The following is a 26,482-nucleotide window of genomic DNA, read 5'->3' as shown; positions in this document are numbered from 1 at the left end:
ACACCTGCCCTTGTTTTCCATTCACATGGTATATCCTTTTCCATCCTTTCACTTTCAGTCTATGTGTATCTTTGTTGGTGGCGTATGTTTCTTGTAGACAGCAGATAGATGGGTCTTGTTTTTTAATCCATCTGGTGAGTCTAAATCTTTAAACTGGAGAATTGAGGCCATTTACATTCAAGGTAACTATTGATAAGTAACTACTTGGACTTGCCATTTTTCTGTGAATATTATTATTGTTTACTTTGAGTTTCTTGTATACTTTTAATGTGGGACTTCTGTTTTTTTTTTTTTTTTTCACAATAGTAGGTTTATTTCTGTGTTTCTCTGTGTACCACATCCTTTGGTATCTTTTGTAAGGCTGGATGTGTGGTAACAAATTCTTTCAATTTCCATATGTTATGGAAGGCTTTATTTCACTTTTATTCATAAATGAGAGTTTTATAGGGTACAGTATTCTGAGTTGACATTTTTTTCTTTTATGATTTGGACTATATCTTGCCATTCTCTCCTAACCTGTAGAGTTCCTGATGAGAAGTCAGCTGTAAGTCTATTTGGAGATCCTCTGAAGGTAATCTGGTAATCTGGTAATTACTCTTGTGCACATTTGAGAATCTTTTTCTTATGCTTTACTGTGGAAACTTTGCCTACAATGTGTCATGGTGAAGATCTTTTCTCTCATATCTGTTAGGAGTTCTATGTGTTTCCTGTACTTGGATCTTCCTTTCTTTCTCCAAGTTAGGGAAGTTTTCTGTAATTATTTTACTAAGTAGGCCTCCCCTCCCTTCCCCTTCCCTCCCCTCCCCTCCCCTCCACTCCTCTCCCTCCCTCCTCTCTGATCTTCTCTTACTCTGCTCCTTCAGGCACTCCTAAGATCCATATGTTAGGTCATTTGATAGTATCCCATTTATCTCCAACATTGTTTTTAAGTTTTTTAACTTCTTACTCTTATTTTTGGTTTGACTGTAAAATTTCCAGATTAGTGTTCTAGCTCAGATATTCTTTCTTCTGCTTCACCAACTCTATTGTTGAGGCTTTCCACTGCATTTTTATTTGATCTATTAAATTCCTCATTTCTAGTATTTCATTTTGATTTCTCTTTAAAATCTCAATTTTATGTGAGAAATTTTTATTCATATCATATATGGTTTTCTTTAGCTCGTGGATTTGCTTCTGACTACTTTTGAATAATCCTATGATTAATTTTTTAAATTCCGTTTCTAGCATTTTCCCAATCTCTTCATCTTCACATTCTACTATTGAAATGTTGTACTGCTTTGCAGAGGTCATAGTATCTTCCTTATTCTTGTTTCTTGAGTTTTTGCATTTATATTTAGGCATTTGTAAATTTTTTTCCCTTCTGATGGCTTTTTGTCTTTGGACTATGCCCGTGTGGTTTAGTGGAATGTCTACACTTTCAGTGAATACCAAGTGATGTGTGGTGAGTGTGGCCAGGTAGCTCTGGTCAGTGCACCGGGATGGCGTGAGTATCCAGGATAACACCCAGGATGGATGTAGTAGTTTTCCTCTGATTAACTGGATAGAGAGTAATGATCTCCTCTGTTGGTTTGACCACTCTTTCTCCTCCAGGCTGGGGAGTGCCCAGGTGTTAGCCCCAGTGTGTTCCACACTCATCCACACTGACGCACATATGATCTGCCCACCCCCTCCTGTGGACACCACCCCCTCTCCTGTGAGCTGCTCTAGGCCACCAAGGAGCTCTGCGTGCACTGCAGCACTCTGTGATTGCCCACAACCCAGCCACACCCTACCTCCGTTCACAGGATCACAGTGTTTTCTCAGTCTCAACATCCATGGTTCTCCAGGTCAGGGAGCGCCTGTGGAGCCACTCTGCCCAGCTAGCCCATCCTGATGGCGGTGGGCCACTGCATTCCCAGAGCCACTGTCCATGTTTGTTGCAGCCTGCTGAGTCCATTCCTATCCTCCCAACCAGATTCGATGCCAGTGGGGTAGGCGGGTTTTTCTCTCTGTCTCCCTGGTATGCAGTGTACTGGCCAGCTGCAGACCTGCTCCCTTCACAGTTGTGCTGGGCACTTAGGAGAGTCCCACAGGCTGTGCTTCCCTTCTGTAGGGATGGCTCCCCCTCCCCTCTCATTGCTGGATGAGTGCAGCTGGGCCAATGGAGGCCCCCTGAATTGATTGCTCCTGCACTACTGTCTGTGCCCCCTCTGACTGGGGTGGAGGGCGACCCAAAGAAATGCTGGTTGCCACACACAATCTGGGGCAGCTGCTACATGCCTAAGTCAAAAAATGGTACTGGCCCTCCCACTGCTGGCTGCAGGTTACTGTTGCAGGAGGGAGGAGGGCAGAGAGACATTCTGCCTTTTTGCCTTTCCTTGCCTTCTCTGGGTGTAGAGTCCCTCTACTATTTTGGGGGATCCCGGGTGGACGAAGGAATACAGTTCACCAAGCTTTGCATTTCAAGAACAGGCCCTGGAGTCCAATCTCACATGGTTTGCCAGGGAGGGCAAGTGCATCCCTTCCCAAATCCAAGTTGCTGGGTGTTCTGTTTGTCTTGGTGTACCTGCAGGTAATGATGTCTTTAAATAAATGACCCAGCGACCCATTCAAAAATTATTTGTTGTGTATGTGCTATGTGGTAGTCTGGGGAACAAAGGCACCATTCCTTCATGGAATTCACTTGCATTTTATTTTGAGGGAAAAATCTGAAAAAATAAAACTAATATTGTTGATATTGCTAAATTCCATGGCATGCTTTTTTCCAAATTTAATTTGGTTTTCCCTAAGCCAGCTCTTACATTTACAATAATATATAAGTTTTTTCTCTAATTAAATCTATCTCAAATCACCAAGTATTAAATTCTGTGGCCTCAGGAGATATAAACATAACTATGTTCAATACAAAAAAGTCAGGGTAAAAATAACAAAAATTATTCCCAATAGTGGTGTCAACTTTTCTACAAGATTAATTAATCACCGAAGATGAATGTAACTGGAACGGGGTGACAGAGTGTTGCAGATTGAAAAGTTACAACTTTGAATATCTCAAGCAAATAAGATAATGTATTGGTCTTAATCACACCTCCATAATCAGTAAATCTTTGGAAATATTGAAAAAGGAAAAGGGAAATAAATATCCACTTTATATGTTCAAAATCTGTGTAAGCTATTTGTCCAAGTTTATAAAGCTAACTGAGTTAAGTAATACATACCAAAATGGTTTCTTTTTTCTTTTTCTTTTTTTTTTTTATTTGACAGGTAGAGTTATAGACAGTGAGAGAAAGAGAGAGAGAGAGAAAGGTCTTCCTTCCATTGGTTCAATCCCCAAATGGCTGCTATGGCTGGTGCTGCACTGATCCTAAGCCAGGAGCCAGGTGCTTCTCTCTGGTCTCCCACGCAGGTGCAGGAGCCCAAGCACTTGGGCCATCCTCCACTGCCTTCCTGGGCCACAGCAGAGAGCTGGATTGGAAGAGGAGCAACCAGCACTAGAACGTGGCACCCATATGCAGAAGATTAACCAAGTGAGCCATGGCACTGGCCCCCAAAATGGTTTCAACATGGAGATTTTTATTTTCTATTTCAGAAAGGTTGTGTAGAAACAGTATATCAAGGTCCAGACTCCAGCTTCATTCTTAAATTATGAGCAATAACTTTTTGTTGTTGTTGTTGTTGTTGACAGACAGAATGGACAGTGAGAAAGAGAGACAGAGAGAAAGGTCTTCCTTTTCCATTGGTCCACCCCTCAATGGCCGCTGAGGCAGGCGCGCTGCAACCGGCGCACCATGCTGATCCGAAGCCAGGAGCCAGGTGCTTCTCCTGGTATGAGCAATAACTTAATCCAAGGGAGTGACTCTTTTACTCTAAAACATTAAGGGCATAAAGATGATCATTGAAATGTTAATACATATGGATTGTCATCAGTTATGGCTACTCCTAGCTGCAAGGGAGACAGGGCATTTAATAGTTTCTCCTTCCACAGTGGAAACAAACACAAAGACAGCAGTTAGCCAATAGAAAAGATCTTCTGTAAGTGTATTAGTCAACTCTAAAGAGACTTCCTATGAGATATTGGCTCACATGATCAATGTGGAGGCCAAGAAATCCCATTATCTCCCATCTGCAAGCTGAAGACCAGGAAAGCTCATGGAGTAGTTTAAAGAACTGAGACTCAGAGAGTCAATGGTGTTGATTTCATACTAAGGAGCTCTGAGGGCAGTATATTGATGGCCCAACTTTGTCAAACATGGTTGTTTCAATTTCCTAAACCATTTTGTTCTATTCAGGCCTTCAATGAATTAGAGGATGTACAGCTATCTGGAAATATTCTCATAGACAGACACACACACACAAACACAGAGAGAGAGGTAGAGGGAGAGGGTGAGGGAGAAAGGGAGTAAGAGGTACTGTTCAATCAGTTATCTTGGCATTCAATGGTTAATCTGATACATAAAATCACAATTTTTTTGAAAATTTATTTATTTGAAAGGTGGAGTTACAGAAATGGAGTAGCCATAACACAAAATTCTAGCCATTAAAACAAAAGTTACAATCTGCTGTGAGAGTCAATGAGGTCAGGAAAAGAAGACATATAAACACATAAACACATAAAGCAGAGAGTAGGGGCTGACATTGTACTGTAACTGATTAAGCCACCACCTGTAACACAGGCATCCCATATGGGCACAGGTTCAAGTTTTGACCTCTCCCCTTCCAATCTAGCTTCCTGCTAATTCACCTGGGAAACCAGAGGAAGATGGTCCAAGTTTTTGGGCCCCTGCACCCATGTGGAGACTTGGAAGAACTCCTGGTACCTGGCCTCAGTCTGGCCCAATGATAGCCACTGCGGCCATTTGGGAGTAAAGCAGCAGATGGAAGATATCTCCCTCCCTCTCTAAGTCTGCTTTTTAAATAAATAAAATTAATCTTTAAAAAACAGCATGAGTTCTATTTATGATTTCAAAGTGCTATGTAGAATCTTTGAAGAGAGATTCTGCAGTAGATTGAACTAGAAACCACAGATTAAAAAGGACCAAAGTATAATTTTGGCTATAAGGAGATGAGTGGTAAGAGATGAGAGAAAGCATTCAAAAGTTTTAAATTTTTGCTTTTATCTCTTGTAGGAGGTTGGAATCATCTCAGACTGGACAATGTTTAATTTTTCTTAAATATTTATTTGTTTATTTGAAAGTCATAGTTGCAGAGAAAGAGGGAGAAACCGAGAGCAAGAGGTCTGCCATCCACTGGTTCACTCCTGAAATGATTGCAGTAGTTGGAGCTGGCGCAGACCAAAGCCAGAAGCTTTATCCGGGTCTCATAAGTACTTGGGCCATCTTCTGCTGCTTTCTCAGGTGCATTAACAGGGAGCTAGATTGGAAGTGTAGTGTCTAGGACTTGAACTGGTGTTCATGTCTGCACCACCATGGCTCCAGAGAAATGTTCAATTAAAAAAAAAGATTAGTGGCCACTTATGTTCAAAATTGAAGACTGTAAATACATATGAATTAATCATTGTGGCAGGTCTTGATATTCAAAACTTCTAAGTGTCAGGATCTCTTTGGTTTCTGGTCTTTTGAAGTTTTGTCCTCTTTGGTACACTGCCTTAGTTTTGACTGCCTCAAAAGCAGAGGTTGATCCAGAGACTTAAGTGCAGTTGTTGTAGTTGAGTTCTGATCCCATGGAGAAGGAGTGAGACCCGGGGGACTGAGATAGGGAAGGAGGGAGGTTACTACCGTAGAAAGTGGGGCCTGATTCAACTGGTACCTCTGGAGATCCAGTGACCACCAGAACTTCTGCCTGAAGGAATGGGAAAATGAGGACAATTACACCTTGTATTTGTTGAGGTTTGCCCTTCAGGTGACAATACACCTGCTCCGTGGGGCTTCACTATTGCATAGGGATAATTGGCATTCTCTCAGAAGTGTCCAATAAGTTGGGACATTGGCAAGACTGGCATGAGAGTTGGGCACATCTGAGTGTGCATCACATTGATGAACTCAGAGGCATGAATTGAAAGGGACCTGATGCAGGGCCAGTTACAGGCAGTAATCAAACTCCTTTTCTTGGTTTTGGCTCTTGGCACTCTCCATCACATAAACAGTTCAGAAAAGCATCCTGCCTTTCTCACCAGTAGCACCGTGAAGCTGCAAAAGGACTTCCTCTGATCCTGACGCTCTTTAGGAGAGACATGGGCAGTGTATGAGTATCATCAGTTCTGATCCCTGCTCATCTCCAAAGTGGAGACGCAGGCAGCCACTAAAGCGATCTAGGGCCTGGAAACTTCCCTCTGCCTCCTTTCCTGTCCTGTGAGCTGCTTTTGTCAGCAACAACATTTACCAGGAGCTTCCTATGTGCCAGATGCCAGGCGAGGTGATTCATAGACATGGCCTTATTAAATTCTCTTATCAGCCATTATGGGTGGCTATCATGCTCCCCATTTGATAGCCAAAGAAACTAAATCTCAGAAGGAAACTGCAGATTTTTTGAATGTTGTAAAAATCATTGTCTCAACAGCTGTTTGACCCTGCCTCTCTGTCCATTTCCACTTTACAGCCTCAAGTCTCACCCCGCTGGCCTTTACACTGGATGGTCGATTGTGTTCTGCAGTTAAAGTTGAGGGCTTGCTATGTGTAGTTCATTGAGGGTCATTAGATTCCAGTTTTCCCCAGGAATTCCCTCCCCTGTGACAGATGTATATCTGCTCTCTGCCTTGAAAGCTCCCAATTAAGAGTGACTTCATGATTTCTCTTAGCAGCCTGTTCCATTGCCTAACTGTTCCCAGAGGTCTAACATTTTCCCTGATATTTAGCTTCAATTTTCCTCATTGCAGCTTACAGCTTGTTAATTCTCATTCTACCCTTGTTGATTAATAAGAAGACCAATCCCTGCCCTCCTCACAATACGTTTTTATGAATGTGTCGGCAGAATGATGGCTCCCTCCAGCAGCCCTTCTTCAAGCCTGAACCATTCCAGTTCTATTAACCTCCCCACAGAGATCTCACTCTCCAAACCTGGGACTATTTGTGTCCCTCTCCTCTCAACTGTGTCAATTAGCCTATGTCCTCGGGTAATTTATAGTGTCCAAAAGGGAGCCCAGGTCTGGAGAGGCAGCCAACTCCAGGCAAAGACAGGCACGATGCTGTTGAAATTCACTTAGTTATTTGCAAAGTGATATCTTAATTATTTTTCCCTGAGGCAGACAGCCAAGATTTCTCCCTCTCAATGTCCTTTTTATGAACTTAAGGTGGGAGCTGATTCAGACTCTGTGGCTCATCACCCTTAGTTGGAAGTAAGTAAATTGAGGCACAGAGGTAATGATAATATACTAAAATACTCAGTGACCCAGTGACCTAGTGAGAGTGAAGTTCTCTGTACCCTTCCAGGTCAATATTCCTTTCATTGCTACCCATGGCCTATCCGAGGAATAGATCCACGGTGTGGTATTGTTGCAGATGATGTGCAAAGAGGTGCCTGGAAAAGAAAGGTATGCAGCATTCCGTGCCAATCCAGGGGAAGACAGAGAGGGACTAGTGGATTTCACAGTGGTGGACCACCATATGAAGAGGAGTGATCTTTGGGAAAAAGTGAGGGCAAGAACAAGTTGTGCTGATTAGCTAAGAAATACTACTACAGAGCCATCAGGGATTCTTAGAGGGCTTTTTGAGAAAATATTTTGAGATGATGATGTAGGATAACTTAATGGTGAAGATAACAGGCTTTAGTCTAAAAGGACCACAATTTTCTTTCATGATCTACCACCTGCTCACCATGTTGTCTTGTTCAATTTACCTAAGCTCCCTGAGACTTTGTGCATCTGTAAATTAATAGAAAAATTAAGATTTTATTTACAGTATTCATTATGTAAACATACTATATATTTACATATTTGTACATATGCATTTGTATATTTATGTACAAAACATGTACAATACTACAAATAATATATTTTGCTATGTAAGACATTTTATGTTTCATATTTATGATATAAAATAATAAAATTAAAAATAATAATGAGATCTGTTTCACAGTGATGATGTGATCATCATGTGTGGCAATAACTCCAAAATTGTTCAATATAGTATCTGGTGCATATGAATACATAATTAATGTTCATTATAGCTACTGTCATGTGTTATTCTTTTTTCCCCAAAGAAAACTTTTAGTAAGTTTCATAAGTACAACTTTAGTAATATAGTGATTCTTCACACCATACCTGCCCTCCCACTTACACCCCGTCTTCTCCTCCCTCTCCCATTCCCAGTCCCATTCTCCATTGAGAAAAAAAAGGAATTGTTCCTCGACAGTCAAAGACAAGCACTGTTCAAATCATTACTTCTCAAAGTATCAGTTTCACGTCTACAGATTTACTTTTAGGTGCTTTATTAGTTATCACAGATCAGGGAGAATATGTGGTATTTTTCCCTTTGGGATGGGCTTATTTCACTAAGTATGATACCGTCCAGATTCATCCATTTTTTTGTAAAAGACCAGATTTCATTTTTTTTCTGCTGTGTAGTATTCCATATAGTACATATCCCATAATTTCTTTATCCAGTCTTCAGGAGCACGTTGTTCAGTTTCCATGTGTTTACATATATTCTAAGGATTCCCGAGTTGCTGATTTCCAGCTTCATTCATTGTGGTCTGGGAAGATGCATGATATGATTTAATTTTTTTAATTTGCTGAGCCTTGTTTTATGGCCTAGCATGTGTTCAACCCTAGAGAAGGTTCCACACATAGGTGAGAAGAATGTGTATTCTGCAACTGTAGGATGAAAAGTTCTGTAGATAACCGTTAGGTCCGTTTGGTCTATAGTTTTCAATTAATTCTGATGTTTCCTTGCTGATTTTCTGTCTGGTTGATCTGTCCATTGCTGGAAGGGGGTATTAAAATCCTCCATTGTATTTGAGTCTAAGCATCCCTTAAGATCCCTTAACACTTTTTGTAAAATAGCCAGGTGCCCTGTATTAAGGTGCACATACATTTTTAATAGTTACCTCCTTACCTCTTTTTGTTGAATTGATCCCTTAATCATTGCATAGTGTCCTTCTTTGTCTCTTTTATCAATTTTTGTGTTAAAGTTTATTTTGTCCGCTATTAGCATGACTACACCGGCTCTTTTTTGTTAGTGTGGAATATCTTTTCCATCTTTTGACTTTCAGTCTGTGTGCATCTTTGTTGGTGAGATGTGTTTCTTGTAGGCTGTAAATAGATGGGTTTTGTTTTTAAATCTGTTCAGCCAGTAGGGTGTCTTTCAACTGGATAGGTAAGGCCATTTACATTCAAGGTGACTATTGATAAGTAACAACATTGCCCTGCCATTTTCCCATAAATATTCCTATTTTTATTTTCGATTTCCTTTGTACTTTTCCTGGGAGACTTCATTACTTTACCTTCTGCCACTGTTCCAAATCGGATTCCCTCTGGGCTTTTCCTGTAGTTTTTTCACCAGTGGCTTGGGCTGCGGCAGTCTGGTCTCACCTCACTCTCCAGTGCTGGAACGGAGACAAGATCCTGGATGCTCGGGTCATAAGTTGTGCATATCCTTACCCTCCACATAGGTCCACTGTGTTCTTTCAATTTGTGTAGAGTTTACTCTGCTGTTTTATCCCTAACTCCTCCCTGAGTCTGCCCTCTTTCCACTTTTTTTTTTTTTTTTTGACAGGCAGAGTGGACAGTGAGAGAGAGAGACAGAGAGAAAGGTCTTCTTTTGCTGTTGGTTCACCCTCCAATGGCACCACGCTGATCCGAAGGCAGGAGCCAGGTCTTATCCTGGTCTCCCATGTGGGTGCAGGGCCCAAGCATTTGGGCCATCCTCCACTGCACTCCCGGGCCACAGCAGAAAGCTGGCCTGGAAGAGGGGCAACCGAGACAGAATCCGGCGCCCTGAGAGGGACTAGAACCCGGTGTGCCGGCGCCGCAAGGCAGAGGATTAGCCTAGTGAGCCGCGACGCCGGCCCCACTTTTTTCAAACTATCTTTTCCTAGACTCGAGCAGCAAGCTCCCTCCTACTCTGCCATCTTATTCCAATCTCTATATTATTCTTAAAATTATCACCATCACCACTGCCATTATCATCATCACCATTATTGGAATAAAAGCTAATTCAAACCTTGACTTAATTTCTAGATTCTCTATGATTTATTTTGTCCCTCCCCTCTATTTCACTGAGAAAACAGAGCATAAGATGTGAAATACTTCCCTTTGCTGTCCTGATAATTTTACCAATTCTCATATTTCCCATTTAACTTTATTTACCCTCTCAATGGAATAAATTTTTCTTTTTAATTTCTTGAATCCTTTGACAGCACTTCAAGCTCAATGCACTGTTTTTCCCCCCTATGGCACGTTGTTTCTCCTCTTTGACTCCCATCTTTGTTGGGGTTATTATGATAAATTATCACAAACTTGGTGAATTAAAACACAGAAATTCATACTGTCACAATTATTGATAGTGGAAGTGTGAAGTTAGAATCACTGAGCCAAAACCAAGTTCAGTATGGCTACATTTCCTCCAGAGGCAAAAGCAAATATTTGTTCCCTTTCTCTTTCATCTTCTGATAGCTGCCTAAATTCCTTAGCTTGTGGCCAGATTGCTTCAATATATGGATCCCTAATACACTGTCTTTTCCTATTCTTTGCGTGTAAAATTTTTCTGTTCATCTTTTATAAGGACACCTGTGATTATACCTAGGGCCCACTCAATAATCCCTTCCCAGAATCCTTAAATGAATCATGACTGCCAAGATACTTCTATATAGTCTAACACTTAAAGATTCCAGGGATTAGTGCCTGATATCTTTTTTTTTTTATTTATTTTGGCTCATGGTTCTGAAGGATCACAGTCCAAGATCAAGAGAGGTCATTGGTTTGGCCTCTGGTGATGGCATTTTTGATGGTAGAATCTAGAAGTGGCAAAGAGACAGGGAGTGCACAGATCTAGCCATCATCTCTTTGTAAAGCCACTGGAATTCAACCATTGGGCATTGCCCTAGCGACCTAGCCCAATCTAACCATTTCCCAAAGTCTCCACCTTTAAACAGTGTAATTGGGTTAGACGTCCACTTTCTTAGTATCCTTAACATAAGACTTTGGGTCTACATTTTTGGGTTCAGGGGGACAGCTCTTCAAGCCATGGCCCCTTGCTATATTTTTCGCCTGAGATTCCTTCCTTTCCCACCTCATCCTCTGTCCTTCATCCTCAGCAAGTGTTTCCCAGCATGTGGAAGAGTGCCTGATATCTTTGAAACCATTGTTCAGCCTACTATACAACTTAATCCATTCCTAAAGGATGTAAGTATTTTCAAAGTTGTCCTCTTCTTGCTGTATATGTTTAAAAAGAAGTTGAAGTCAACACATGTGTAGTAGTAAGGCAACTGTTAGCATGAACACATAAAGTTGTTAAATACTACTACAGACCCTTTGGACATACACAATCTCATTTGATTATCCTAACAGCATTTCTTGTTAAGCACTTTTTTTATAGAAAGAGATCAGTGAACCATGTAACTAATATGTGGTTGATCAGGAGTTAAACTGGAGTTTATATAATTCTACAACCTGAGTTTTCCCTATGCCTCTACTCTATGGGCTCTGGTGTTAGGGCCATTTAGGGGTTTGAGATATGTCATTCTCAAAGGAAAGAAAGAAGGCTTAGAAGTATCAAGTCTGAAGAATGACAAACTTTTTTTAAATTCAATTTCTTTCAACAGTGATGCTGCTGTCACTCATCCTTGGCAATCCATCACATATGTGTGTGGTCATGGGTGTACTTTCAGCTGACCACGTTGGTTACCAGGCTGTGACCACACAATTCACAAATGGAGTTAGAAACTCAAAGAGCTCTTCATACATACAGAGCCTTCTCAGAAATATTCTCAGTGACCACGCCCTAGCTATCTCCCCAGTTTTAATGAGTTGAGTTTAGGAAATATCTTGGTCTGGTTGTAGCCTCCCATTCCTGTCTAATCACTCACTTTCCCTATCCAAATTGTCCTTAAAAACAGGGCACAAATCTGTGTGTTTCACATAAATGCAAACTTGTAGCATGTCAATGTTAGCATGTTCACTTAGCCTGCTAAAGCATGTTAAATATATTAATATGACAATAAAATGATGTGGTTTGATTGACAAGTAGAGATACAGTACTAACTGTATATAGATTAAGTGATAGATTTTGAGTTCTCTGGGAAGATTTCAGAAGGAAATGATCACTTAGATCACTTATATTTAATGGCTTCCAAATGAATATCAGTAAGATTTGTCTCTATGAGGATTGTAAAATATGGAGAAAGGAAAAGTCACGTTGGATAGGTTAAAGGACAAGAATGACTGTGTCTTGAAGAGAACAGCAAATTATATAATTTGGCTGCAGTAAAATAATGGTAATAAAAGGAAGGTTAAGGTTAAATGTATAGATTTAAGATAATCAGTTTGTGTGTGGACTTGTTTCTGTTCAAAATACATATTTTGGACAGAGTAGTCACACAAGACTTCACAGAAATATATACACACATAGAAATACTTGTGTATATATATATACATGTATATACACATATACATAATTTATACATGCATATAAACTGAAATGCATGCATAAGATGGATCTTCAAAATGTTTCTGGAAATGTACTTAAAAACTATGCAATGATTTAAAAAGTTTTGCACCAAAATATTTTAATTCTGTTTTCCACAAAATTGATGAAGTATATTCAGATATATATATGTAATATATGTGTATGTGTATGTATGTGTGTATCTATCAATATATAGTAAATATATGGCAGGTGCTAGCATTGTGGTACAGTGGTTTAAGCTGCTGCCTGCAAGGCTAACATCCCTTATGGATACTGGTTTAAGTCCCAGCTGCTCCACTTCCAATGCAGTTCTCTGATAATGTGCCTGGGAAAGCAGTAGAAGATGCCCAAGTACTTATGCCCCTAATAGCCACATGGGAGAACTGGGTGATTTCAAGCTCCTGGCTTTGACCTTGGCAAGACCAAGCCATTGAGGCCATTTGTGGAGTGAACCAGCAGATGTAAGATATTTCTCACTCTTCTTCTGCTCTCTCTGTCTCTCCTTCTCTGTAACTATGCCTTTCAAATAAATATTTTTTATTTGACAGGTAGAGATATAGATAGTGAGAGAGAGAGACAGAGAGAAAGGTCTTCCTTCCGTTGGTTCACTCCACAAATGGCTGCTACGGCCGATGTTGTGCCAATCTGAAGTCAAGAGCCAGGTGCTTCTTCCTGGTCTCCCATGCAGGTGCAGGGGCCCAAGCACTTGGGCCATCCTCCACTGCCATCCCGGGCCATAGCACAGAACTGGACTGGAAGAGGAGCAATTGGGACTAGAACCCTGCACCCATGTGGGATGCCAGTGCCGCAGGCGGAGGATTAATCAAGTGAGCCATGGCGCCAGCCCTAAATATTTTTCTTTAAGAGAAGAAGAATGGATGGTATAGTTAAAGCAGAAAATCATTAGGAAAATTCTGTGACTTAATTAACTGAGGATTTGATTGGAACAGAGGCTTCATGGACAATTCATGATTAGGAAGTTAAGCCCATATTACTGAATTTCTTGAATGCTTTGCAAAAGTATTTGATATTATTTAAGCAATGAAGAACCATTTAAGCTATAGTTGGTCTATAATTATAATCAATATTTCTTCCTATTCTGTATGTATATACATGCTGCTCCTGCCATGAAAAAGTAGGGTCTAATTCCCATATCTTGAACATATGTAAACTTGTGGTTTGCTCTAATCCATATAATGTGGTTGCAATGAAGTTCTAGGACTTAAAAGCATAAGCCCTAAGAGAATTTCTAAGCATATGTCCTAAGAGACCGATTTTCAGTTCTGCTTGGGGAGGGGTAGGGAGGGAATTCATGTGCTGTGTAAAGCAGTCTAGATTATCTTTGTGCAAAAGGATGCCTTGGCAAGAAAGATAGGCCAGGAAGAGGGTATCCAAGTCATTACTACCACACAAGCATAGACACTCCAGAAGTAAGGGCAACTGTCTTAGATCTTTCAGCTTCACTTGAGTTACCAGAGGTGACACTAAAGAGAGATGCCTAGCCTTTCCTGGAAGGCTCAAGGCATTTGAGGTATCCCAGTTGAAATCTCAATTGTCATGGAGCAGGAATTTTTAGTTTTCCCATTGGGCCCTGCTTAAATTCCTGGCTCATAATTGTGAGCAAATAAAGGGGCTATTATTTTAAGATGCTAAGTTTAGGAGTAATATAGTTATGCAGCAATAGATAAATGAAGAAACACAATCTAGCAATTATTTATTTTTTGACAGGCAGAGTGGACAGTGAGAGAGAAAGACAGAGAGAAAGGTCTTCCTTTGCCATTGGTTCACCCTCCAATGGCTGCCGCGGCCTGTGCACTGTGCCGGCACACCACACTGATCCGAAGGCAGGAGCCAGGTCTTATCCTGGTCTCCCATGGGGCACAGGGCCCAAGCACTTGGGCCATCCTCCACTGCACTCCCTGGCCACAGCAGAGAGCTGGCCTGGAAGAGGGGCAACTGGGACAGAATCCGGCGCCCCGACCGGGACTAGAACCCAGTGTGCTGGCGCCGCAAGGTGGAGGATTAGCCTAGTTAGCCGCGGCGCCGGCCAGTCTAGCAATTATTATCATAGCCCAAACTAAGGTAATGAAGCACTGAACTTAGGCAATGTCAAAAAATGAACAAAATGATCTTCATTCTTCTTCTCTCTATTGCTTGTGAGCTCTTGACTAAGGTATTTTACCAACTCTGAATTTGTAACAATACATAATGTTGTCTAGGAGACAGGAGGTAAATTATAGAATTGAACAAATTATTAGTGAGATTTGGGTTACTTTTTCCTGTACATTTCAGCATCCTGTAGTAGCTGAGAACCTGGAAGCAAAACTACACACACTTGCACACATACATATCCATTCACATTTGTGTTTAAGAGTAGAAGTTGTTCTCATTAATGCATAGAAGGAGTTGATTAAAATTTATGGTAAAGCAAGTGTAGTAGCCAGCTTTGTAGATGATTTATTTCCTTTTCCCTCAACTAAGAAAAAATATTGCCAAACTGCATCTTCTCCTGATAAACACTATGTACATAAGTAACATTGTTGAAAGATTTTGGAGACTTGCATCCACAGATCTGTTCTTCTTTCCTTGACTGTGTGACTTTTAAGAAGTCAATTAGCTTCTCTGTGCCTCAAAGGTGTTATGATTCTGTATTTGTGGGATTGTTAAGAGAATAAAATTAATTGCACAAGGAAATAAAACTAGAGATGCCTAGCAAATTGCTGTCACTCAAAATATATTAGTTTAGTAAAATGAGCATTTAAAGATGATATTTTTGTATTCTTACCATTATTATAAGCCTTGGCTTCAGCAATTATATTACCAGTATATTTACAGGATACTATTAGAACCATTTTTGATTAATTCTTCTCACTATATTTGCATAACTCCCTTAAGTAGCTAAGTACAATCTTAGACATATGAAATAATGACCTAATTTAAGTTGCTGTATTTTTGTAAAGCACTGGAAAAGAGGAAAGCACTTCAAAGTAATTAACATGAACATGCTCAATTACGTTTCTGTATAACATGCCAATCCCGTTGCCTGGAAATTCTGAAACGAGGGAATCTCAGGATCCCCATTTGCTAGCACAATGAGGTCCTAAGGTAACCCACTCACTTCTCTCAGGATGGTCTTTCAGAGAATTATTAAGTATTAAAAGGTTAAAAACTAAGAAAACAGTAGCAAAAAGGGGTAAAAAAGTTCTCCCATCAGGCCAGTGGGTGGAAGGGTAGGGTCACTGAATGTAGCCTTATTTCTGCTGGCCATGTTTCTTTCCTACCCAAGCTCCAAAGTAAGCGGACTGTGTAAGCGGGAATGAAATACACAACCCCCTTGTGACTGTGAGCAGCAAAGCATTCTCCGTTTGTGGTTTTCTTCAAATGAGGCTGCTTGGAATATGTGTTTGAAAACACTGAGACTCTTTATTAATCAAGCACTTCACTCGCCCTGCCAGCATAACGTTTCATTGATGTCAAAACTCCCTTAAAAATGGTTTTGGAGCCACTTCTTGTACACAGACTTCAACAGAAGAAATATTTTTGGAATTGTAAATAGAATAATTGAGGCAAATATTTGCCCATTTGGAAAGCTTCTGTAATGGCCTTAATGTTCAGTTGCATTTTAAATATGCAGATCCAGGTATGAGTGGTAGGCACAAGGGGCACAAATGAAGCACACCCCAATATCTGGACTTCCCTTGGAGTTAAGTTGCAAAGTGGACTGAACTGGAGGAGAAATACGAAAAGTCATTTTGAAAAGATAAAGTACTTCCCAGGTAGGAGCAAGCATTTATTAGAGGTTAATCTATTGAAAGAAAGAATGTCAGTCAGAAAAGCTTGATGAGCAGAAAACAGAGAAAAGGAGAATTATATGACCAGTGTTGATGATGTCCTTGCAAGGCCTGTGTTACATGGAGAACACCCAGACTCTGAGACACGACCTGCAAGGACCCAGTATCAGCAACATCATGCTTATATACGTGATCACAACAGGATACCACCATTCAAGCTAAAACTTTACTAGCAAATAAGAAATGCTATAATTTGATTTTATATACGCCAGGCTACTTTGGAATTGTGATATGAACTACAGTGGATAATTTCCTTGTCAATGAGTAGATAGGCATCTAATGTTTCATGGATTCCTGTGAACTCACAAGTTTGTGTTTTCCCAAAGAGATGGATGTACTGTCTGCATGTTGGCAGGTCTGGTTTCTGGGCTTCCAGTTTGAGGATGAAAAGCTAGGCAATGGTAAATTCAACTGGGTTGCCAATTCTCTAGAAGGGCTCCTAGGAGAAAGGAGATAAGGTTGGACACTCATGGCTTCTACTTCAGAAGCCAAAACCTTAAACAACTTAACCTCTCCAGGGCTTACTTTTCTAATCCTATAGGAGACACTTTGCAAGATAATTGGAAATTATTCAGACTTTTTTGGTATTTTGGAAGCTCTTAAAATTTTTTTCTGCTCTTAAGTTGTATGATACTCCATGCATTCTGCATAAACATCTTTGAGATATCTAATGGCCTGTAACATTGCTTCAAAAATTGTCCAAGTCTGGTGTACAGGGGTGATGCCTATAGCAGTATTTGCACTTCCTGACACCTTTTTCTACAAATGGAGATATCTGGTCTGGGGTACGTAACACTGGATCAATGAATTTATTTCTCCTGTAAACATTTGTTGGGCCACAGTGGCTGTATTCAATCTCTGTTGAATACCTTAACTGTTGGAATGTGCTTTGTAGCTATTTGAAAGCCATACAAAATATAGGTGAGTGGATCAAGAAGCAAAGATCAAAACAAAAACAATGAACAAAAAATTGTGAGGCTGCAGAATGAGGAAAATGGTGAAGTAGGGTTCTTAATCCTGCAAAGATTTTTGTAACTGAACTCTGGTTTATGAGGTCTAGCTAGATTCTCTGTCCTTATTTTCCATGAGATGTTTCTGTTATTTTTCCATTAGTCCCATGAAGTGAATCTAGTTTCAGCTGGTTTTGTTACACGGCAAGCAGTGGCTGTCTGTCCTTCCATCTCAGAATTAAATTTGCAAGATACAAGAAGAGCATACTCTCAATGTGGAAACTCCTAGAGGGAGGGCAGAGTAATCAGCTTGTGGAAAAGAACTGGTATGAGAAGACCAGCACCTTTTCATCTGGACACTGCCCTCTCTGAAGCCATCTCTCTTCAAACATATTTCTGAGGAGCTGCTGAAAAACCCAAGTGTTAGGCTATTGGTGCTTTTGAAAAAGCCCAGTGTTGCTCTAACAGGTACAGCTGAAGTCTGCATCCTCATGGTGGACACACTTGTTATTTTTCTTCCATCTAACACTTCACACCAGGCTGGGAAGAAGTGTTTTCTTTCTCTTGATGCTTGTTCAGGTGTGTTTTTGCAGCAGCAAACACTCTGAGTCTGGTTGTGCCCTGATGACGCAAAGGTTTGATACCAATGTGCCCTCAGTTCTCAGGTTCCTCTGAAAAAGACCCAAAGCTTTGTGTAGAAAGGGATGAGCTTGTGGCAAGGACATCTTTGGAGTCATTTGCAAATCACCCAGAAGCTCTATCTTCCCAGGTTTTTCCAAGCCTAGTTAGGATCCTGTTTAAGACCTTTGCCTTGGACAGCTGTAAGGGGACAATCAGTTGAGTGAAATGAAGGTTGGGGAGACTTGACAATAAGATTGAGGCTCATAAATTGTGGGGAGTCTGATTTTAGGGAAGCTGATTAATATCTTCTAGCTTCAACATCTTCATCTATAAAACAGGGACATTGTGATTAGGATTAAGTAATAGAAATAATACAGGGTGTTATACACCAAGGGTGTATGGTAATCTCCAAATGCCTCTTTAATTATTCTGGGTCCCTCCATTAGTGAATAATCCACAACGCATGCTTTGCTGGAGAAGTTGTCTTCAGCCAGATCATTGCTGGTTCATAAATATAGTCTCTGGGATTTTGGACTTTTTTTAATTATTATGATCTCAAAGTCTGATTCTACTTCCTTTTATATGTATTTTAAGGAGTATATCCACTTCCTTAATTCTAATTCAATGCATATCCTGGAAGGATATAATTGCTAAAACCTACTGTGTTTCTATTAGATGTACTTATACATCATTTCTAATCTCACAAAAATGCTTTGAAGTAAGTACTATTGTTATCTGCATTTATTTTTTAATTAGGAAAATACAAATGAAAAAACATGCAGCAGAATGGATTGGCACATTCCTTGGGTTACTCAGATACTAATAGAGATAAGATAAAGACTCAATAAAAGACAAAACTTAAACAAGAACTATTCAGCTATAAATATCCCATTTATCTTATTGATACATTAAATCATATGGAAATTTTATAATATTGGATACAGGAAACAATAAATCAGGGATGCATATTGGTGAAGGGGAATCAGGATAAGAGGAGGTAGAACAAAGTGGCGCTAGTAGGCTCAGAAATCAGGTGTTGTTGTAAAATATCCTCATACTTAGTTTTAAGCACTAGGTCTAATAATTGCCCAAGCTCAGAAGTAGAGTGCTACTCTAAGAAAATATCTGAGCTTTGATGCTTTCTAAAGAAAATGATTTATTTAGTTAGAAGTTTGGGAGGTGGGAAGTATAAAGGTCAGGCAGCTAGCTTCTGGTGACAGTCTTCTGGCTACACAGTGGATGGCTTCACATGGCAGAAGTCAGAGAGAGACCTCACATGGAAGAGACTGGGAGGAGCCAGTTTCCTTCTTTGATAACAACCCACTGTCATGGAAGTTAATACACCTCTGTGAGTTCACAGTCACCCTGTGAGACCTGCATATTTAATGAGCGTTTTAATGAGGGTGTTCATGACCCAACCACTCCATACCAGGACAACCTAAAAGTCCCACTACCTTTCAGTACCGTTATGTTGGGAAACAAGCTTCTAGCACATGACTAGTTTGTCCTTTGGAGGACAAACTATATCAGGTGGTGAGTATTAGGGATCTAACCCAATGTATAGATCTTATAATTAAAAGGATTCTGGTTTTAATTGTTTAATAATGTGAGGCAGAGACATGTTGGGAAGCTAAGAGATGTCTACCAGTTCATCAGCCAGCAGATAGTCCCATGAAGAACTTGATTTAGATCTAAAGAACTGATGATCATGGAGGTCTCACATAGCAGACTTTGGTCTTGTTGCACAATAATTGAACAGATAATAGGACAACTCGTACCATTACGGTTCAGACCATTAAGGATCTCTCATTGCCATTGCTTTCCATCAAATGATGGTGATAGTACCACTACCATTCTTTCTGACCCAGAGAGCATCTACAGTAACTCTAAGATTGGAATCTGGCGGAAAGTTAGTTAAATTCAGTTCACAACTATTTATGGGGCACTAGCTATGTTCCAGGCAATAAGCAAAGCACAGGTGTATAATGATGAATAAGGCACAGTATTAGGCACACATGTAATGGCAATTACATGGCATATTTGCTGCCCACTTCCTTGTCCTCTGCTCCAATGGGCATTGTTAATCAATCACCACACTCCTTCCTGCTGACTATGCATCTGGCCTCCATTCCTCCTCAATAGGCAGCCACTGTCCATCAATAGGACATACCTAGTGAGTTTAAATGAATCAGCACTCCTGCTTCAAAATGTTGTTAATCTTAGTAAAGGAGAGACTGAAATGAGTCCTTATGTATATTAGCCTGCATGGTTTGGGTTCAAGGGAATACAAAAGAGGCCTGATCAACCAATTTTGTTCTAATGTGGATGCAGGTAGGCTGGAGTAATTGGCGTCTGGCCACCCACATAGGAGAGCTGTATTGAGTTCCCAACTCTCTGCTTTGGCCCAATCCAGCCCTGGCCATTTCAGGCATTTGGGGAGTAAACCAGCAGATAAGAGCTCTCTCTGGATGTATCTGTTTTTCTTTTCTTTTTTTTTAAAGATTTATTTTATTTATTTGAAAGAGTTACAGAGAGAGGAAAGGCAGAGAGAGAGAGAGAGACAGAGAGAGAGAGAATTCTTCCATCTGGTGGTTCACTCCTCAGATGGCCACAACAGCTGGAGCTGTGCTCATCTGAAGCCAGGAGCCAGGAGCTTATTCCGGGTCTCCCATGCAGGTGCAGGGGCCAAGGACTTGGGCCATCTTCTACTACTTTCCCATGCTATAGCAAAGTGCTGGATTAGAAGAGGAGCAGCCGGGACTAGAACTGATGCCCATATGGGATGTCAGCGCTTTAGGCCAGGGCATTAAGCCGGTGTACCACAGCATGGGCCCCTGTTTCTGTTTTTCTTTGTCTCTACACCTCTTGAATAAATCAGTTAAAATTATATTGAAAAGAAACTTGAGGAGGTCTGAGGTCTTAAAAAATGTTCCAATTTCCTCCATGTCCCATTGTAATTATTTTAAAATTGGTGTATTTTTTGTAAATAAAGACGTAGCGTTTTTAGGGAAACATTTCTAAGTGCAGATATATTCTTGTCAGAGAGGACTTCTTCTAAGGACAGCTCAAGGCAAAATTAAAACGCAGAAACACTGTTGAAAAAGCATAAACTCTTGCTGGAACTGCAATGTATCTACCCCAGGGTTTGTAAGAATGTGCTAACCCCTGAATGCCAGCGCTGCTGAAGCCAAGATAATCAAGCAGCTAAGAAGTCCTCAGGGAAGGCAGGGTGGTGAATGGGGACCTATTATAAAATACACACCGTCAGGAGAACAAGAATCACAGGTAACTTCCTTCTTCTCTAAAGCGGGTAGTGGTAATAGAACTCCTCTCTGTGGACATTAAGAAGGCCTTGCTTGTTCTGTGGCTTTGGCCATTTATATTTAATTTATGTTTTTAATTTTCTGGAAAGAGCCCAGAGGAGCCCACTGCCCAATGGAGTGCATGATACAGGTTTGGTAAACACAAATTAAAATAAAATAAAAATGCCCTAGTGCCTCTGGACACATCCAAAAACAGAATTAAGAGTTTCAAAAACCCTAGCATAAGAATGATCCTTCCATTTATCTTAAATGGAAAAGTGTAATGGAAGAAAGGCGGGTAAGGAAGAAATGAGAAGGGGGTATTAAAATGACAGGATATAGCATTAGGCATGGTTGGACTTGACTTTAAATGTTGGCCCCACCAACTTTCCTGAAAAGGGAACATTATAGCTGTGCAAAATCTGGATTTCATAGTGAGAAGAAATCAAACATAACACTTCTCACTCTGAATCACTTTACCCAAAAGAGGGTTTGAATTGAGACCTTCATTACTGCCAATAACTGAGTTTACCTAAATAATCTCTAGCACTTTGGAAAGAGGGAAAGGCCACTGCTGTTTGGCAGACAAAAAAAGAACGGGAACCATGTCCTAGAGAAACCTTTTCTTCCCTTTAACTTTTTTTTTTTTAAATCTCATCTTTAGTCTGGCCCTCATCTCTAGAAGAATCCATTATGCAAAGTACAGAACACAGAACCATGGACAAGCTGGCATTTAACATGTATTTCTGCTTGAAATGGCCCACACACTGCATGCTGATTCTCATTCTTGGACAGGGTAGGGGAAGACACTTAAATCTACTTTATTTCAGGAAATACCATAGAGAAATCCCAGACCCTCAAGAACCTAGCTTATTTGTTCGAAGAGCTGAATTTAGACAAATTGAGGACATTTAAATTCCATTTTTAGATTTACATTTAGTGGGCACTGCTAAGAGCAAAGCACTATACTTAGTCTACAGTGAAGCTTAGTAAGAATGACTGGTTCCTGCAGAATTCACATGTGTGTGTCCTTTTAACCTGATTGGAATTTTGTATGGGCTCCCAGACTGATACTTTTACTCTGATCATACAAGAGGGTTACATAATGCACAATGTTTATAAATCTCTAGGGTCTAGATACATTAGCAGTTATATAATCCTAATAATTACTATAAAGGCAAACACTAAAAGATCCTACTATGTGCTTTCTTTTGTTCTATACACTTTACTTGGTTAGCTAATTTAATCCACATTACAATCATATGTGGTTATGAATTAACTTTCTAGGAAAATTTTAAATTGCCGCCAAACAGGTGGCTTAACTGTTGTGAAAGCCAGAAGCCAAAAATCAGGTACCAGGGGAGGTATTCCCTGTCTGTCTCTGGTGAGTGCCTGGAAATCTTTCTTTGTGGCTGGCCTTTTGTGATTCATCATATAACTTTTTCCTTGGAGTGTCTTCTCCCTTTTTTTGTAGCCTACAGGCCAGTTTTCATGAGAAAAATCACATTCCAAGATTCTACATGGACATGTAGTTGTGTGTGTGTATGTGTGGTGGTGGGGGCAGTATCTACTGAACTTAATTCACTATAGCCCTTATTTCATAGATGAGGAAGCAAAGTCTCAGACCAGGTCAGAGGAAAAATCCAGCCTTGAGCCTGTATGTGTGACTCCATAGACAGTGGCCTTCATGTCCATAGTAGCACATCACTGCTGTGCTAGACTGTCTCTCCTGTTGTTTCACGCTGGGCAAATAGGCTGGCAAATTCCTCAAGCCACTGCAGCCTGATGAAACAAGCCTAATGTGTGAGCCACATAGATCTCAATGGTGCCAGGAGTGGACAGTAGCAAATGCCCTCTGGATACTTAGGAATCAACCAGTTTGGTGAGTCTGAGTGTTCATCCTCCAGGTACTGTGGATGCTTAGCTAATGGACCATACCTGCCACTTTCTCTTGGAGATTGATCTTCAGAGATCAAAGCTATCTTGCCCAGAGAAAGCTAAGGCCTCCTTCTTTTCTGCCATCCAGTGGGCACTGATTGGGCCAGGTTATAAAATCCCCAGTCCTGTATCTCTAGGCAGAGCTGAATCTGCTATTGGACTAGACTTCCTGACTACACAGTCCTGCATAGCTATGTCTCTTTCCCTAACCTACTGCTTCTTCCCTTCCCAAGTTTCTCCAAGGAGAGATCCATCTATGAATCAGAGTGAACACAATTCCCCAAACCAATCTCTGCTGCTGGGATCACTGACATTTTTCATGTCACTTCACTTAGTCCTCACTATCACCTCGAATGATAGCCCTAAGCATCTCTGATTCAGAGGTTGGGAAACTGAGATGGAGAGACAGTAGAGGATGTGCCTTGTGCTTCACAGGAAGTACATGATGGAGTTGAGTTTCAGAGCCCACTGTGTATCCCCAGCTTTCCATTAAACTCTCCCGCCTGCTTAACAAAACACTCAGACTCAAGACAAGGGTTCCCTGGGGAATAAGTCTGGTCAAATGAAGGTGTGGGGCTTTGGAATCAGATGCAATTGGGTACTTAGTAAACAAGACTATTTTTGAAAAAAATAGCCATTTGAAACTTTTCGTTGTTTTTAGAGAAATTTTTTTCTGACTCTTTGCTAGGGCTGTGTTTGGGATGATATATTTAAAGTGGTTCACTCCATGGTTGGAACAAAACACATTCAGAAAAGGTAAAGAAATGAGATTGTGTTAATTTTGTTCCTCTCAGTGCTTCAATTCTAGAAGCCTGAGAGCTGTGACCCACTAGGGCTGAGCTTTAGAGTCCAGGCAGGGTACCTCAAGGTGACTTTTCAGGCTCCCAAGCTGACTGGACCCTTTGACAGCCACATAAAGATAGTCATCCACAGAGCAGCCAATCTGAATTCAGAGATAATGGTAAACGTGGCTTCCATGGGGGCGTGAAAAACACACCTGAGAAATGAAGAAAAGTGGCAAGGTTATAGGTTAGGGTGAATTTCACTGTGTTTGACACCCTGGCTGAAATCCTATCCCACAGAGCCTTCAGGTGAGCAATTAGAGAAAGTGGCTGAAATTGCTTCCATGTTTTTTTTTTCTTCTTCTAAAAATATCTGTGCTGAGCATGTCAACATTGTGTGTGTGTGTGTGTGTGTGTGTGTTGTGCTTGCCTGTGTGAAAAAGTCATGCCTCTACGCAGACCTTCATTGTGGTTTTGCTGATGTCTCCCTGTCTTTTCCATTGCTTTTCCTCCGAAGTCTATACTGTAGCAAGAATATTATTATTCCTCTTTTACCACATTTTCATGGCTTTCCATTTGCCTAGACATCTTATTGTAGGACACACTGTGACCTCTACTTTCAACTTATTTATCTCCCTTCTTCTGTAAAATACGTCTTTCTCCTCAAAGACTCAGGCCTTACTTCCCACAAAGTCTTCCAACGTCTTTCATGCCACGTCTTGCAGAGGCTTTCACTGGGGATGATGTGCAGTGTGCTTCCATGTGTCTGCATGTCTGTCTCTCCTACTACATACACTGCTGGTTCCTTTAAGCCAGGGTCAATGTCATGGATTTGAGGTTTGGCAGGCTTGGAAACATTACATGGGACATTATAATCTTTTTAATAAAAGAAAAAATGAATACATGGAAGGATGATGCCTTAAGCTTAATCTCTGTGTGTATAGAATTCTGTATCATAAAATGGGAAAGATCAAAGTTTCCAATTGTGGTAAATTGAATGGTTAACCAAATTCTTTACTTTTTCCATTGTGAAAAGAAACTTGGGTATGTTACTTACTTTGGCTAACAATACTTGGGTGGAAGTGAGGGGACCCCAGTTTTAAGGCACGGATTTCTCTCTACCTCTTGCCTTTTGCTTCTCTCTACTTCTTGCCTCTTGTTGCAGGAGACACATTTTTCCTGGATACCTATTCCAGTGGTCTCTACAGTTTGGACTACAGAATGAAGCTCAGAAGAAGCACCAGCTGATCGCTGACCTGCAGACATATAGAAGCTCAGATAAGCTCCACCTTGAGCAACAGGGGCAGCCTGGCCAACCTGCAGATCTGGAATTATAAAGCATGTGGTTGTAAGCCACTGAGTTTCAGGATGATTGGTTACCCAGCACCACAGTCACAACAGCTTACTGATACTTTAACCTCATTTAGTTTTTGTGAGGATCAAGTCCAATCATTCATGTCCAGTGCTTGATACAGGCTTTAGAACATGGTAAGACACAGAAATTAGGTTCCATTTCTTTTAATGTTCCATCTTTATTATGTACAAAGCTCAGCCTGTTGTGGAAAAGGACAGTTGACAGGAAAAGAAAGCAAGATCTATCAAGTCCAATGAGGTTTTCATAGTTGAACATAACAATTTCTTTGATATTTGCTAAAACCTTTTGGCAGAATGTGAGGCAAGGCAATGTACTGTGCCAGGTAAAGCATCACAAGGTTCATATTCAAGCAGAGAAAAGAAGACTTGGCATGTTGGCTCTCCAGTGATGGGGGTGATATACCTACCCTGTCATCAACGGGACAATGTGCCAACAGCTTTTTCATTTTGTGAAGCACCACTTTGTTGAACACTCGCTCTCATACCAACCATTGCTTGAAGTCCATATGTACACAAAAGCAGCAGCTAATCCTAGAAATTGCCAGAGAGTAGGCTTCTTAAAGCTCAACGCAGTAGCTTCATCTGTTTCTTGATGAGTCTCCTATCCCCATTGTCAGCCCAAACTGGCCTCTACTCTCCAGACGAAGATGCCCAGATGTGCTGTTTGACACCCATACCATGGGGTCTCAGACTCATACATTACTTAACATGTCAAAAACAAAACTAACTTCGCCATATCCATGCCTCCTCTCCAAACTGTGGTCCACCTGTGCCCTTGTGTCAGCACCCAAACAGAACCTGGGGACATTCATGATCTCCTCTTTCATCCTGCTTGTCTCTCTTTCCTCATACATCCAAGTTCTAGTTATTTCTCAAATCACTCTAGCTCTCCATCATCACTTCTGTTCTGTCATCTTGCCTGGTTTCTAGTTGCTGTGTTCTATGTTGCCCTGCTTAGCTGTTCCTCTAGTATTTCTCTTTCTGCTGCCTTCATATCCCTTGTAGTTAAGCCTCATCTTTGTTATCCTGTGTGTGTCTCTATAGTGGGTCTGTGTGTGTAATGTGCCTTTGTATGTCTGTGTGCATACATCTACACATGTGTCTGCATAA

General features: G+C 40.7%; 1 long non-coding RNA gene across 1 annotated transcript in view; it reads left to right on the top strand.

Annotated features, from left to right (window-relative positions):
- The first annotated feature begins 8,104 nt into the window (after positions 1-8,104).
- LOC138848773 (uncharacterized) overlaps positions 8,105-26,482 on the top strand; it is a 35,754-nt gene continuing 17,376 nt past the window's right edge. The window contains exon 1 of the long non-coding RNA XR_011386836.1: positions 8,105-11,272. This is a non-coding gene — a long non-coding RNA (uncharacterized lncRNA). The remainder of the gene's footprint in view (positions 11,273-26,482) is intronic.

This window comes from Oryctolagus cuniculus, chromosome 2 (assembly GCF_964237555.1).
Source record: "Oryctolagus cuniculus chromosome 2, mOryCun1.1, whole genome shotgun sequence".
Taxonomy (NCBI): Eukaryota; Metazoa; Chordata; class Mammalia; order Lagomorpha; family Leporidae; genus Oryctolagus; species Oryctolagus cuniculus.
This window is presented reverse-complemented; position numbering and strand designations above follow the sequence as displayed.